Here is a 14343-nt window from a genome sequence, read left to right on the forward strand (position 1 = left end):
GTAGTTTTGGCATTTTTTTTATGTGAGCCACTCTTGTGGGAGTTAGATGATATCTCAAAGTGGTTATGATTTACATTTCTATGATGATTAAAGATGATGATCATTTTTTCATGTGTCTATAGGCTATGCACCTATTTTCTTCAGAGAAGCTTCTGGTCAAGTCTCTTGCCCACAATGAGATGGGATTACTTGTTCTTTTCTTATTAATAGGTTTGAGTTATCTGTGGATTCTGGTTATCAAACCTTTGTTAGAAACATAACCTGGAAATATTCTCTCCCATTCTGAGGGCTGTCTGCTTGCTTTACTTACTGTGTTCTTGGCTATGCAGTAGTTTTTAGTTTGATCAGGTCCCAGTGATGTATTTTTGGAGTTGCTTCAATTGCCTTGGGGGTCCTCCTCATTAAGTATTCTCCTAGGCCAATTTCTTCAAGTGTTTCTCTTGCACTCTCTCCAAGAATGTTTATACTTTCATGTCTTAAGTTTAAGTCTTTTATCTAGTGAGAGTCAAATTTTATTTATTTATTTATTGTTAAATCATAGCTGTGTACATTAGTGCAATCAAGGGGCAAATTGTGCTGGTTTAATACACAATCCAAAATATTCTCATCACACTGCTCAATGTAGCCTTCATGGCATTTTCTTAGTTATTGTACGTAGACATTTGGATTCTGCCTTTAGTAAGTTTCACCTATACCCATTCTAAGATGCACCATAGGTGGGGCCCCACACATTACCCTGCCTCCACCCTAACATTCCCCCTACCTTCCCCTTCCTTGGCCCTTTACTCATAGTCTTGTTCTATAGTTGAGTTATAGCCTTCATGTGAAAGCTATAATTTAGCTTCATAGTAAAGATAACTTTTTCTTCCATTCCTGAGATACATTGCTAAGAAGAATATGTTCCAGCTCCATCCATGTAAACATGAAAGAGGTAAAGTCTCCATCTTTCTTTAAGGCTGCATAATATTCCATGTTATTCATGTACCACAATTTGCTAGTCCATTCGTGGGTTGATGGGCACTCGGGCTTCTTCTCTTACTTAGCAATTATGAATTGGACTGCAGTAAACATTCTGGTACAGATGTCTTTGTTATATTGTAATTTTTGGTCTTCTGGGTATAAACTTAGTAAAGGAATTATAGGATCAAATGACAGGTCTATTTTTAGGTCTCTAAGTATTCTCCAAACATCCTTCCAGAAGGAACATATTAGTGTGCATTACCACCAGCAGTGTAGAAGTGTGCCCTTTTCTCCACATCCACGCCAACATCTCTGGTTTTGGGATTTTGTTATGTGGGCTACTCTTACTGGGGTTAGGTGATATCTCAAAGTAGTTTTGATTGGCATTTTTCTGATGATTGATGATGAGCTTTTTTTCATACGTTTGTAGATTGTGCGTCTGTCTTCTTTAGAGAAGTTTCTCTTCAAGTCCCTTGCCCACCCTGAGATGGGATCATGTGTTCTTTTCTTGCTAATACTTTTGAGTTCTCTTTGGATTCTGGTTATTAGACCATTATTGGAGGTATAACCTGCAAATATTTTCTCCCATTCTGAGGGTTGTCTGCTCTCTTTACTTACTATGTTCTTGGCTGTGCAGAAGCTTTTTAGTTTGATCAGGTCCCAGTGATGTATTTTTGATACTGCTTCAATTGCCTGGGGAGTCCTCCTCATAAAATATTCACCCAGGCCGATTCCTTCAAGAGTTTTCCCTGCACTTTCTTCAAGTATTTTTATAGTTTCATGTCTTAAGTTTAAATCTTTGTTAAATTTTTGTTAATGGTGAAAGGTGTGGGTACAGTTTTAGTCTTCTACAAGTTGCCAGCCAGTTGTCCCAGCACCATTTGTTAAATAGGGAATCTTTCCCCCAATTTATATTTTTGATGGGCTTATCAAAGATCAAATGACGATACGTGTCTGGGTACATCTCTTGGTTCTCTATTCTGTTCTATACGTCTACCTCTCTATTTTTGTGCCAGTACCATGCTGTTTTGATCACTATAGATTTATAGCATAGTTTGAAGTCTGGTAGAATGTTTAATGTCTTGGCTATTTGAGGTTTTTCCCCATTCTATATAAAATGAAGTACTATTTCTTCTATATCTTTAAAGTATGATGGTGGTGCTTTGATAGGGATTGCATTACATTTGTAAATTGCTTTTGGTAATATGCACATTTTAACAATGTTGATTATTCCCAGCCATGAGCATGGTATGCTTTTCCATTTGTTAACATCTTCAGCTGTTTCTTTTCTCAGAGTTTCATAATTCTCTTTATAGAGCTCTTTCACCTCCTTTGTTAGGTAAATTCCCAAATATTTCATCTTCTTACGCACAACTGTAAAGGGAATAGAGTCCTTGACTGTTTTGTCGGCTTGAGTATTACTGGCATGTATAAAAGCTACTGATTTGTGAGTGTTGATTTTTTTTATTTTTTCAAACTCTCCAAAATAGACAACTAATATTTATAAATAAAAATAGAAGATAAATTCAAAAAACATATTATGCCAAACCTTATTGAAGATAGAAAAAGAAGAAATACTTCAAATTCATTCTACTTCATCCTGATATACCTGATATTAAAACTGGAAAAAATACATTATTATAAAGGGAAGTTACAAACATATTTCACTTATAAGTGAGGATGCAATACCCTAAACAAAATGTTAACAAGTTGAATTAAAAATTATTGTTCAAATAATGTACTTTGGTCAAAATTAAATTCAATGTATGTGAGAATTAGTCACTATTTTATTTTTTTCTTTTCCTTTCCCTCACCCCCTCCCTCCTTCTCTCTCTATCTTCTCTCCCCTGCCCCAATCCCCCACCTTGTCAATAATTGTCATTAATTGTCCTCATATCAAAGTCAAATACATAGGATTCATGCTTCTCCATTCCTGTGATGCTTCACTAAGAATAATGTGTTCCACCTCCATCCAGGTTAATACAAATGCTGCAAAATCTCCATTTCTAATGGCTGAATAGTATTCCATGGTATACATATACCACAGCTTGCCAATCCATTCTGAGTTTGAGAGGCATTTAGACTATTTCCACATTTTTGCAATTGTAAATTGAGCTGTGATAAACAGTCTAGTACAAATGTCTTTATAATAAAATTCCTTCTGGATAGATGCCCAATAATGGGATTGCAGGATCATACAGGAGGTATGAGTAGGTTGAGTTCTTTGAGGATTATCCATACTTCCTTCCAAAAATGTTGTATTAGTTTTCAGTCCCACCAGCAGTGTATAAGTGTTACTTATTGTCCACTTCCATGCCAGTGTCTGCAGATTTGAGATTTTATGATATGGACCATTCTCACTGGGGTTAGACAATATCTCAGGGTGGTTTTAATTTGTATTTCTGTAATAATTAGGAATAATGAGCCTTTTTTCATATGTTTTCTAGCCATTTGTCTATCTTCTTTAGAGAACGTTCTGTTCATCTCTCTTCCTCATTTATGTATGTGGTTGTTGGCTTTTTTCATGTGGATTAATTTGAGTTCTCTGTAAATCCTAGTTATCAAACTTTTGTCTGATTTAAAATATGCAAATATCCTTTCACATCGTATAGGTTGTCTATTTGCTTTGGTTGTTGTCTCCTTACCTGTACAGAGCTTTTCAGTTTCATTAAGTCACATTTGTTTATTTTTGTTGCTGTTGCAGTTGCCACGGAACTCTTCCTCATAAAGTCTTTCCCCAGGCCGATATCTTCCAGCGTTTTTCCTATGCTTTCTTGGAGGATTTTTATCATTTCATGTCTCAAATTTAAGTCATTATCCATCTTGAATCAATATTTGTGAGTGCAGAAAGGTGTGGGTCCAGTTTCAGTCTTTTACATGTTGATATCCAGTTCTCCCAGCACCATTTATTGAATAGGGAGTCTTTCCTTCAGTGGACGTTCTTGTTTGTTTTATTGAAGATTAGGTGTTTGTAATTGTTGGTTTCATATCCTGGTATTCTATTCAATTCCAAATGTCTAGGTCTCTATTTTTGTGCCAGTACCATGCTGTATTAACCTTGTAGTGCAGCCTAAAATCTAGTATGGTGATGCCCCAGCTTTGTTTTTATTAGTAAGAACTGCGTTAACTATATGTGTTTTTTTCTGGTTCCATACAAAATGCAGAATCATTCTTTCCAAGTCATGAAAATAGGATGTTGGTATTTTAATAGGGATGGTGTTGAATTGGTAGATTGCTCTAGGAAGTATAGACATTTTAACAATGTTGTACCTTCCCAGCCATGAGCGTGGTATGTTCTTCCATTTGTTAAAGTACTCTGCTATTTTTTTCCTTAGGGTTTCATAATTTTCTTTATATAGGTTCTTCACCTCTTTTGTTAGGTATATTCCTAGGTATTTCATTTTTTTTCAGGCTATGGTGAAGGGAGTTGTGTCCTTAATTAGCCTCCCATCTTGGCTGTTATTGGCATATACAAAGGCTACTGACTTGTGTACCTTGATTTTATATCCTGAGACATTACTGTATTCTTTGATGACTTCCAGGAGTTTTGTAGTTGAGTCTTTGGGATTCTCTAAGTATAAGATTATATCGTCAGCAAAGAGGGAGAGTTTGACCTCCTCTGCTCCCACTTGGATGCCAATATTTCCTTGTCTTGCCTAATTGTGTTGGCTGGAACTTCCAGCACTACGTTGAATAGTAATGGTGACAGAGGACAACCTTGTCTGGTTCCAGTTCTAAGAGAAAAAGCTTTCAGTTTAACTCCATTCAGTAAAATATTAGCTGTGGGTTTGTCATTGATAGCTTCAATCAGTTTAAGTAATATGTCACCTATGCCTAAACTCTTCAGTGTTCTATTTAGTAAAGGATGCTAGATTTTAGCAAATGCTTTTACTGCATGTGTTGAGAGAGTCTTATGGGCTTTGTTTTCATGGGCTTCTGTTGATATGGTGAATAATGTTTATGTATTTATGTATATTAAACCAGCCTTGCATCCCTGAGATGAATCCTACTTGATCATGATATATGACTTTTTTTTTGATGATAAGCTGTAATATATTGGCGAGGATTTTGTTGAGAATTTTTGCATCTATATTCATTAGTGAAATTGGTCTGCAATTGTCCTATTTAGTTGGGTCTTTTCCTGGTTTTGGTATCAGGGTGATGCTTGTTTCATAGAACATGTTGGGGAAGATTCCTTTTTCCTCAATTTTTTGGAATAATTCTGCAATATAGGAATAAGTTCTTCTTTGAAGGCATGAAAGAATTCTGGTTTGAAGCTATCCAGAACAGAGCATTTTTGTTGTTGTTGTTGTAGGAAGATATTTTATTATTTCTTTGATCTCAGTGCTTGAAATTGGTCTGTTCAGGATATCTATTTTATCTGGGGTACATCTAGGGAGAGGGTGTGATTCTAAATATTCATCCATTTCATTCACATTGTCAAATTTCTGCACATAAAATTTCTACTATTATTCAGAGATAATCTCTTGTATCTTTGTGGCATCAGTTGTTATTTTCCCTTTATCATTTCTGATTGAGGTTACTAGAGATTTTACTTTTTATTCCTAATTAGTGTGGCCAAAGGTTTATCTATTTTATTTATTAAAAAAACCAACTTCTTGTTTAATTAATTTTCTGAATGATTCTTTTGTTTTCAATTTTATTAATCTCTGATTTAATTTTGGGTATTTCATTTTTCTGTTGGGTTAAACGTAGATTGTTATTCTTTTTCCAATTCCATAAGATGGCTTGTAAGTTTGTTGATGTGCTCTCTTTCTGTTTTTCAAATGTAGGCTTTTAAAGTGATAAATTTTCCTTTCAGGACTGCTTTTGCTGTATCCCACAGGTTTAGGTAGCTTGTGTCTTTATTGTTGTTATACTCAAGGAAGTTAATGATTTCCTTTTCTATTTCTTCCTGCACCCAAAAGTCATTTAGCATAAGGTTGTTTAACTTCCATGCCTTTGTGTGAGATTGAAAGTTTTTATTGGAGTTGAGTTCTGCTTTTAGTGTCTTGTGGTATGAGAAGATGCAAGGTAAAATTTCAATTCTTTTGATTATGTTGAGGAGTTTTTTTGTGTCCTAGGATATGATCAATTTTGGACAATGTTCCATGGGACGATGAGAAGAACGTATATTCTTTGTCTTTGTGTTGGAGTGTTCTATATACGTCTATCAAGCACAGTATTTCTATGGTCTCATTCATGTCCCTTGTATCTTTGTTTAATTTCTGTTTAGAGGATGTATCCAACTCTGAGAGAGGGGTGTTAAAGTCCCCCGTTATTATGTTTTTTTTTTAGGATATCATATTGCTCAGACTAAGTAAGGTCTGTTTCAAGAACCTAGGAGCATTTAAATTGGGTGCATATTTATTTAGAATTAAAACGTCTTCTTGTTGTTTTTCCCTTCACCAATATGAAGTGACTATCATTGTCTTTTTTGATGTTAGTTGCTTTAAATCTATATGTATCTGAAAATAAGATTGCAACCCCTCTTTTCTTCTGAATTTCAATTGCCTGGAAAATTGACTTACAAGCTTTAAATCTGAGTTTTAATTTGTCTTTGGAAGTGAGGTGTTTTTCCTGCAAACATCAAATAGATGGCTTGTGTTTTTTTTTATTCATTTTTTATGAAGTTGAATTTTATTTTTTATTAAATCACAGCTATTTTTATTAATGCAATCATGGGGTACAATGTGCTGGTTTTAAATACAATTTGAAATCTTTTCATCAAACTGGTTAAAATAGCCTTCACAGCATTTTCTTAGTCATTGTGTTAAGACATTTACATTCTACATTTAGTAAATTTCACATGTACCCTTATAAGATGCACCATAGATGTGGTCACACCAATTACCCTCGCTCCACCAATCCTCCCCCCTCTTCTTCCTCTCCCCTTTTCCCATATCTTTGGGTTACAGCTTTCATGTGAAAGCTATAAATTGGCTTCATAGTACAGCTGAGTACATTGGATACTTTTTTTCCCCATTTTTGAGATACTATGCCAAGAAGAATATCTTCCAGCTCCATCCATGTAAACATGAAAGAGGTAGTCTCCATCTTTCTTTAAGGCTGCATAATATTCCATGGTGTACATATACCACAATTTATTAATCCATTCATTTGTCGATGGGCAATTGTGTTTCTTTCATGACTTAGCAATTATGTATTGGGCTGCAATAAACATTCTGGTACAAATATCTTTGTTATAATGTGATTTGGGGTCTTCTGGATATATACCTAGTAGAGGAATTATAGGATTGAATGGCAGGTCTACTTTTAGATCCCTAAGTGTTCTCCAAACATCTTTCTAAAAGGAATGTATTAGTTTGCATTCCCACCAGCAATGTGGAAGTGTTCTCTTTTCTCCACATTCACACCAACATCTCTGGTTTTGGGATTTTGTGATGTAGGCTAATCTTACTAGGGTTAGATGATATCTCAAAGTAGTTTTGATTTCCCTTTCTATGATGATTAAGGATGATGAGCATTTTTTTATATGTCTGTAGGTTGTGGGCTTGTCTTCTTCAGAGAAGTTTCTCTTCAAGTCCCTTGCCCACCCTGAGATGGGATCACTTGTTCTTTTCTTGCTAGTACATTTGAGTTCTCTGTGCACTCCGCTTACTAAACTTTTGTCAGAGACATAAACTGCAAGTATTTTCTCCCATTCTCAGGGATGTCTGTTTGCTTTACGTTCTGTATTCTTGGATGTACAGAAGCTTTTTAGTTTGATCAGGTCCCAGTAGTGTATTTTTGTTGTTGCTTCAATGATGCAGGGGTGTCCTTCTCATAAAATATTCACCCAGGCCAATTGCTTCAAGTGTTTTTCCTGTACTATCTTCTAGTAATTTTACAGTTTCATATCTTAAGTTTAAATCTTTAACCTGGTGAGAGTCTATTTTAGTTAATGGCGAAAGGTGTGGGTCCAGTTTAAGTCTTCTACAAGTCGCCAGTCAGTTCACCCAGCACCATTTGTTAAATAGGGAATCTTTTCCCCATTAGATGTTTTTAATTGGCTTGTCAAAGATCAAATAATGGCAAGTAGCTGGGTTCATCTCAAGGGTCTCCATTCTGTTACATACATCTACTTGACTGTTTTTGTGCCACTACCATGCTGTTTTGATCACTATCGATTTATAGTATAGTCTGAGGTCTGGTAGTATGATTCCTTCTTTTTTTTTTCTCCCCTCCCTTTTTTTTATTAAATCATAGCTGTGTACATTAATGAAATTGTAGGGTACAATGTGCTAGTTTTATATATAATTTGAAATATTTTTACCAAACATGTTAACATAGTCTTCATGGCATTTTCTTAGTTATTGTGTTAAGACATTTGTATTCTACATTTAGTAAATTTCACATGTACCCTTGTAAGATGCACCATAAGTGTAGTCCCACCAATCACTCTCCCTCAACATATCCTCTCCCCTCCCCTCCACTCCTTATTCTCTTTCCCCTTATTCTTGGGATATATAGGGATCTAAAAATAGACCTGCCATTCAATCCTACTATGCCTCTACTAGGTATATATCCAGAAGGCCTAGCTATTATAGCTTTCATATGAAAGCTTTACCATATAGCCATATGGTATAGCTTTACATATGGTTTCATAGTAGGGCTGAATACATTGGATATGTTTTCTTCCTTTCTTGAGATACTTTGCTAAGAAGAATGTGTTCCAGCTTCATCCATGTAAACATGAAAGAGGTAATTTCTCATTATATTTTTTTTTTTTTTGCAGTTTTTACTGGGGCTGGGTTTTGAACCCACTACCTTCGGCATATGGGGACAGCACCCTACTCCTTTGAGCCACAGACGCCACCCAACTTCTCCATCTTTTTTAAGGCTGCATAATATTCCATGGTATACATATACCACAATTTATTAATCCATTCGTGGGTCAAAGGGCACTTGGGCTTCTTCCATGACTTACCAATTATGAATTGCGCTTCAATAAACATTCTGGTACAAATATCTTTGTTTAAAGTAATTTTTGGTCTTCTGGATATATACCTAGTAGAAGCATTGTAGGATCAAATCACAGGTCTATTTTTAGATCCCTAACTGTTCTCCAAACATCTTTCCAAAAGGAATGTATTAGTTTCCACTCCCACCAGCAGAGTAGAAGTGTCCCCTTTTCTCCATATCTATGCCAACATCTTTGGCTTTGGGATTCTTAATGTGGGCTAATCTTACTGGAGTTAGATGATATCTCAAAGTATTTTTGATTTGTCTTTCTCTGATCATTAAGAATGATAAGCATTTTTTTCATATGTCTGTAGGCTGTGGGCCATCTTCTTCAGAGGTGTTTCTCTTCAAGTCCCTTGCTCACCCTGAGATGGGATCACTTGTTCTTTTCTTGCTAACACACTTGACTTCTCTGTGGATTCTGGTTATTAAACCTTTGTTGGAGACATAACCTGCAAATATCTTCTCCCATTCTCAGGGCTGTCTGCTTGCTTTACGTTCTTTATTCTTGGATGTGTAGATGCTTTTTAGTTTGATCAGATCCCAGTAGTGTATTTTTGATGCTGCTTCAATTCCCCAGGGGGGTCTTCCTCATAAAATGTTCGTCCAGGCTGATTTATTCAAGACTTTTTCCTGAACTTTCTTCAAGTATTTTTATAGTTTCATATCCTAAGTTTAAATCTTTAATCCAGTGAGAGTCTATCTTAGTTAATGGTGAAAGGTGTGCGTCCAGTTTCAGTCTTCTACAGGTCGCCAGCCAGTTCACCCAGCACCATTTGTTAAACAGGGAATCCTTTCCCCACTGAATGTTTTTAATTGGCTTCTCAAAGATCAAATAATGGTAAGTAGCTGGTTTCATCTCTTGGGTCTCCAATCTGTTTCATAAATCTACCTCTCTGTTTTTGTGCCAGTACCATGCTATTTTGATCACTATCAATTTATAGTATAGTCTGAGGTCTGGTAGTGTGATTCCTCCTGCTTTGTCTTCATTTCTGAGTAACATCTTGGCTAATCGAGGTTTTTTTTCTGATTCCTTATAAAATGAAGTGTCATTTTTTTGAGATCATTAAAGTATGACAGTAGAGCTTTAGTAGGGATTGCATTAAAATTGTATATTGCTTTGGGTAGTATCGACATTTTTAAATTATTTTTTATTAAATCATAACTTTGTACATTAATGCATTTATTGGGTTCAGTATACTGATTTGATATACAGTGTGAAATCTTTACATTGAACTAAGTGACACATCCATCACAATTATACTCATTTCTTAATAGTTTTGAAATGTACCATTGCATTATGCACATTAGGTGAGTTCCCCTATATATGATCTCTCCTTCCATATACCCCCTCCCATCCCCTCTCTCTCCTCTTTCCTTCTACTTTCTGTAGTTATGTTTTGCCATTCATATGAGTGTGTGGGTTGTTCTATATTGATTTCATAGTAGTATTGAGTGAAAGGTTGGCACTCCACCAGCAGAGATCTGACAGACCACCAAGGCTTGTACGAAAGGTCTTTGTTGGTGAGGGATGCTCCAGAGCAGCACCAGGGAGGAGAGGAGAGGAGAGAGAGAGAGAAAGAGAAAGAGAAGAGGAGAGGAGAGGAGAGGAGAGAGAGAGAGGAGAGGAGAGGAGAGGAGAGGAGAGGAGAGGAGAGGAGAGGAGAGGAGAGGGGAGGGGAGGGGAGGGGAGAGGAGAGGAGAGGAGAGGAGAGGAGAGGAGAGGAGAGAGAGAGAGAGAAAGAGAGAGAGAGAGGCACATTTACATAGGTTCTGTTAGGGGAAGTCTCGGAATGGTATCAGGACAGTAGAATAGCCAATAAGGAGTTACTGCTCTGGCGGGAAGAGCCATTAAGGGCAGGCCATAAGTTTGAAATTTTCAGTGGGTAATTGGGACAGGGAGATGACCTATGTTTTGTGACTGGGAGATAAGGGGATGTCTGGTAGGCAAGTCCCTGTGCTTGGAAAGGAGCTGTAACTTTAAGAGTGAGACAGCTAGTCTTGGTCTTTTGAAAGCAGGAAGGGGCTTTCTTGGGAAGGGGCTTTTCTGGAGCAATTACCTAACATTCCTCCCTTCCTGATATGTTAAAATTAGGGGGTTGGCCTTGGGTTAGGGGACATTGACTCTTTTCTTCTGTAGCTTTTTCCTGCTGGGAGGGGCACGTAGTTTCAATTGGCCAACTAGAGAATGATTATGATCTTTTTCGCTGGGAGGATGTAAGTTTTTGCTTTCAGGCTATCCTTTTAGCAGTGGCTGTTTAGAAGTGGTTTTCAGGAAAGTCTTGTGGCCTGGAGTAGAGTGTAGCCCATTAACAAATGACAGGATTTTTTTTTTTTTTTTTGTAGGCTGGGAACTGTATTTGGGGTGTAGGTTTGGAGCACCAATTGAGTAGTTACCTGCTGAGACAACTTTGAGAGTTGAGTTTGATTAAAACGAGTTATGCATGGAGTCACAGCTACAAGCCCAAGGATGACAACTGTAGGTGTTAGGAAAATAGAAGTGCAACCAGAGTGGGTTTTGAGTGAACCAAGAGGAGAAATCTAATGACTCTGATTCACATTGTTTTTTTCAGAGTTTGAAGCTTTCTTGGAGTGATCAGACTTTGTTAGTGATGATTACAGACTCATTAACAAAGAAAAAGCGTTCATCTTGGAGTGCCAAATATCAACTCAAAAGGAGAGAGGTTGGAAGGTTTTTTTTTTCTTTTTTTTTTTTTGGCAGTGAATGCAGGCGTGGAAGTGACAGAGATAGAAGAGTGACCCAGTCTAAGTAAAGTTCAAGCGAAAGTTTGGTTAAGGTAGATTTTAGGGATCTGTTAGACATTTCAACTTTCTCTGAAGATTGAGAATGGAAAGGAATATGGAAATGCTATGAGATAACTAAGGCTTTTTGGTTAAGATTTGAGAAATGGTGGTTGTGAATTCAGGTCCATTGTTGGACTGTAAAAAACAGGGGATGCCAAAGCAGGGAATAATGTCTTTGTGTATTATAGAGGCAACAGTGGTAGCCCTCTTGTTTGTAGTAGGAGAGGCTTCAATACAACCTGAGAAGGTATCTACTAATACTAAGAGGTATTTATAACGTTTGATCTTAGACATGTGTGTGAAATCAAGTTGCCAGTCTGTTCCAGAAAGAAGTCCCCTAGCCTGGTGAGTTGGAAAGTGTGGGAGGTGAGACTTTGTTTGTGGGTTGGAGCACTGGCAGATCTCAAAGGATGATGTAAGTTGATTTAGAAATTCTGAATCTATCTGTGAGAGAGGAAAGAAAGTTTTGAGAAATTGTACTAAAGTCTGAGAGTTGGGGTGAAACAACTTGTGGAGATAGATGAGGAGGTCACTAATGAGAGGTTGATTCATTTCCTTTACTTTAGTACCAATAGGAGTGGAAATAATTAGGAGGTGAGAGGCGGTGTCAGGAGATGAGTGTTGGAGAGCAGCTGCATGTGCTGCATGGTCGGCTCAGTTGTTATTATTTGATATAGGCGAGTGGTTAGATTGATATGAATGGTAATGGACATTGCCTATAGTCTTAGGCAATTTAGAAGCTTCTAGTAGTTTGACAATAAAGTAAGAGTTAAAAATAGGGTTACCTTTGGTGTTACATAAGCCTCACTCTTTCCATATAGTTGCATGGGATAATAATATGTGGAATGCATACTTAGAATCAGTATAAGAATCAGTATAGATAGTGAGAGATTTATCTCATGCTAGTGTGAAGGCTCTGGTTAGTGATATTAGTTCTGCTTGTTGGTTAGTGGTGGAAGAGGGAGGAGAGTGTGCCTCAGTTATCTCATTGGAGGACACAATTGCATAGCCTGCTCTATGAGTTCCCTTATACATAAAAGAACTATTATCTGAAAACCAGAGGAGATCAGTATCAGGAAGAGGTCCTTCTTGTATGTTGGAGAGGCAAGGGAGAAAAGTGTCTAGTGTTTGAACGCAATGGCGAGTAGGTGATGGGTCAGAGGGAGTAGGCAGGAGGGATGCAGGATTTAGTGTGGTCATGTGTTAAACGATAAAGATGGGTCAGATAAGAGAGAGGTGAAGGTTAAGAATGCGGCATGGTGGCAAGGTTTGAAGATTTTTGTATGTTAAAAGATCAGATAGAGAATGAAGGGATAAGACAGTAATAGGGGAACTAAAAGTGAGTTTCTTCGATTCTTGTATTAGAGTACCTGCGGCTGCCAATGTGTTGAGACAAGGGGCCCAACCTCAAACAGTGTGATCTAACTGTTTTGAGAGATAAGCAACTGGAGCAAAGGTGGGGCCTAGCTGGTGTCCAAGCATGCCAAGAGCAAACCCACGGTTTTCTATGACATATAGGAGGAAGTGATGAGAAAGATCAGGAAGGTGGAAGGCCAGAGCTTCTAATAAAGCATGCTGTAGAGATTTAAAGGAAGTGGAAATGGAAGTTAGGAGAGGCTCATGAGGGTCACCTCAAGTAGCATTATATAAAGGAGCATCTAGGAGAGAAAATTTGGGAATTCATGCTCTGAGGTATCCAGTTAATCCTAAAAAGGAGAGGAGTTTTTGTTTTGTGGTGGATAGAGGAAAGTCACGAAGAAGGCTTTTTCTGTCTATGGTAATAGTTTTGAAGCCTGGGGACAAAAGGACACTAAGGTAAATGACTTTCTGTTGGAATAATTGAATTTTTGAGGGAGAGACCCAATATCCCCTGTCTGCAAGGAAATTAAGGAGGGAACAGGTGTCTCACTTAGAGTCATGTAAGGTGGGACTGCAGAGCAGGAGGTCATTGACATACTGAACCAAGGTTGAAGAAGAGGGATCATAGGACTGGAGGTCTCGTGATAATGTCTGGCCAAATAAGTAGGGGCTGTCATGAAATCCCTGGGGGAGTGCAGTCCAAGTAAGTTGGGAAGAAGTCTGAGAAGTAGGGTCAGTTCATGTGAAGGAAAATAAATCTTGGCAATTAGGGTATAAAGGAATGGAGAAGGCATCTTTGAGGTCTAGCACAGAGAAATAAGTGGTTCAAGGTGGGATGGTTGATAGGAGGGTGTATGGATTAGGGACTACTGGGTGTATAGGAATGACTGCAGAGTTGATGTGTCTTAGATCTTGTACTAAGTGATAGGTACCATTAGGTTTTTTGATTGTCAGTATGGGAGTATTATATGGTGAGTGGACAGGTCGCAAAAATCCTTTTTCTAGGAGATCTTGCATAATAGGTCGAAGTCCCAGGAGACTAAATTGGGGAAGTGGATATTGATGTTGAGAAGGAAAAACAGAGGATTCTTTTAGCTTAATAAGAACTAGAGAGTAGGAGGTAATTGAGGGTTTTAGTATCCCAAACCTTAGAATTTATTTGGTCTGGTGCAATGGGCTAGGGTGATGAGTCTTTGATGGCTTGGGAAAGGATGAGGCAGAGTGGGGAAGAAGGGGATGGGTCAGCGTCTATTA

Source organism: Nycticebus coucang, chromosome X (genome assembly GCF_027406575.1).
Source record: "Nycticebus coucang isolate mNycCou1 chromosome X, mNycCou1.pri, whole genome shotgun sequence".
NCBI lineage: Eukaryota > Metazoa > Chordata > Mammalia > Primates > Lorisidae > Nycticebus > Nycticebus coucang.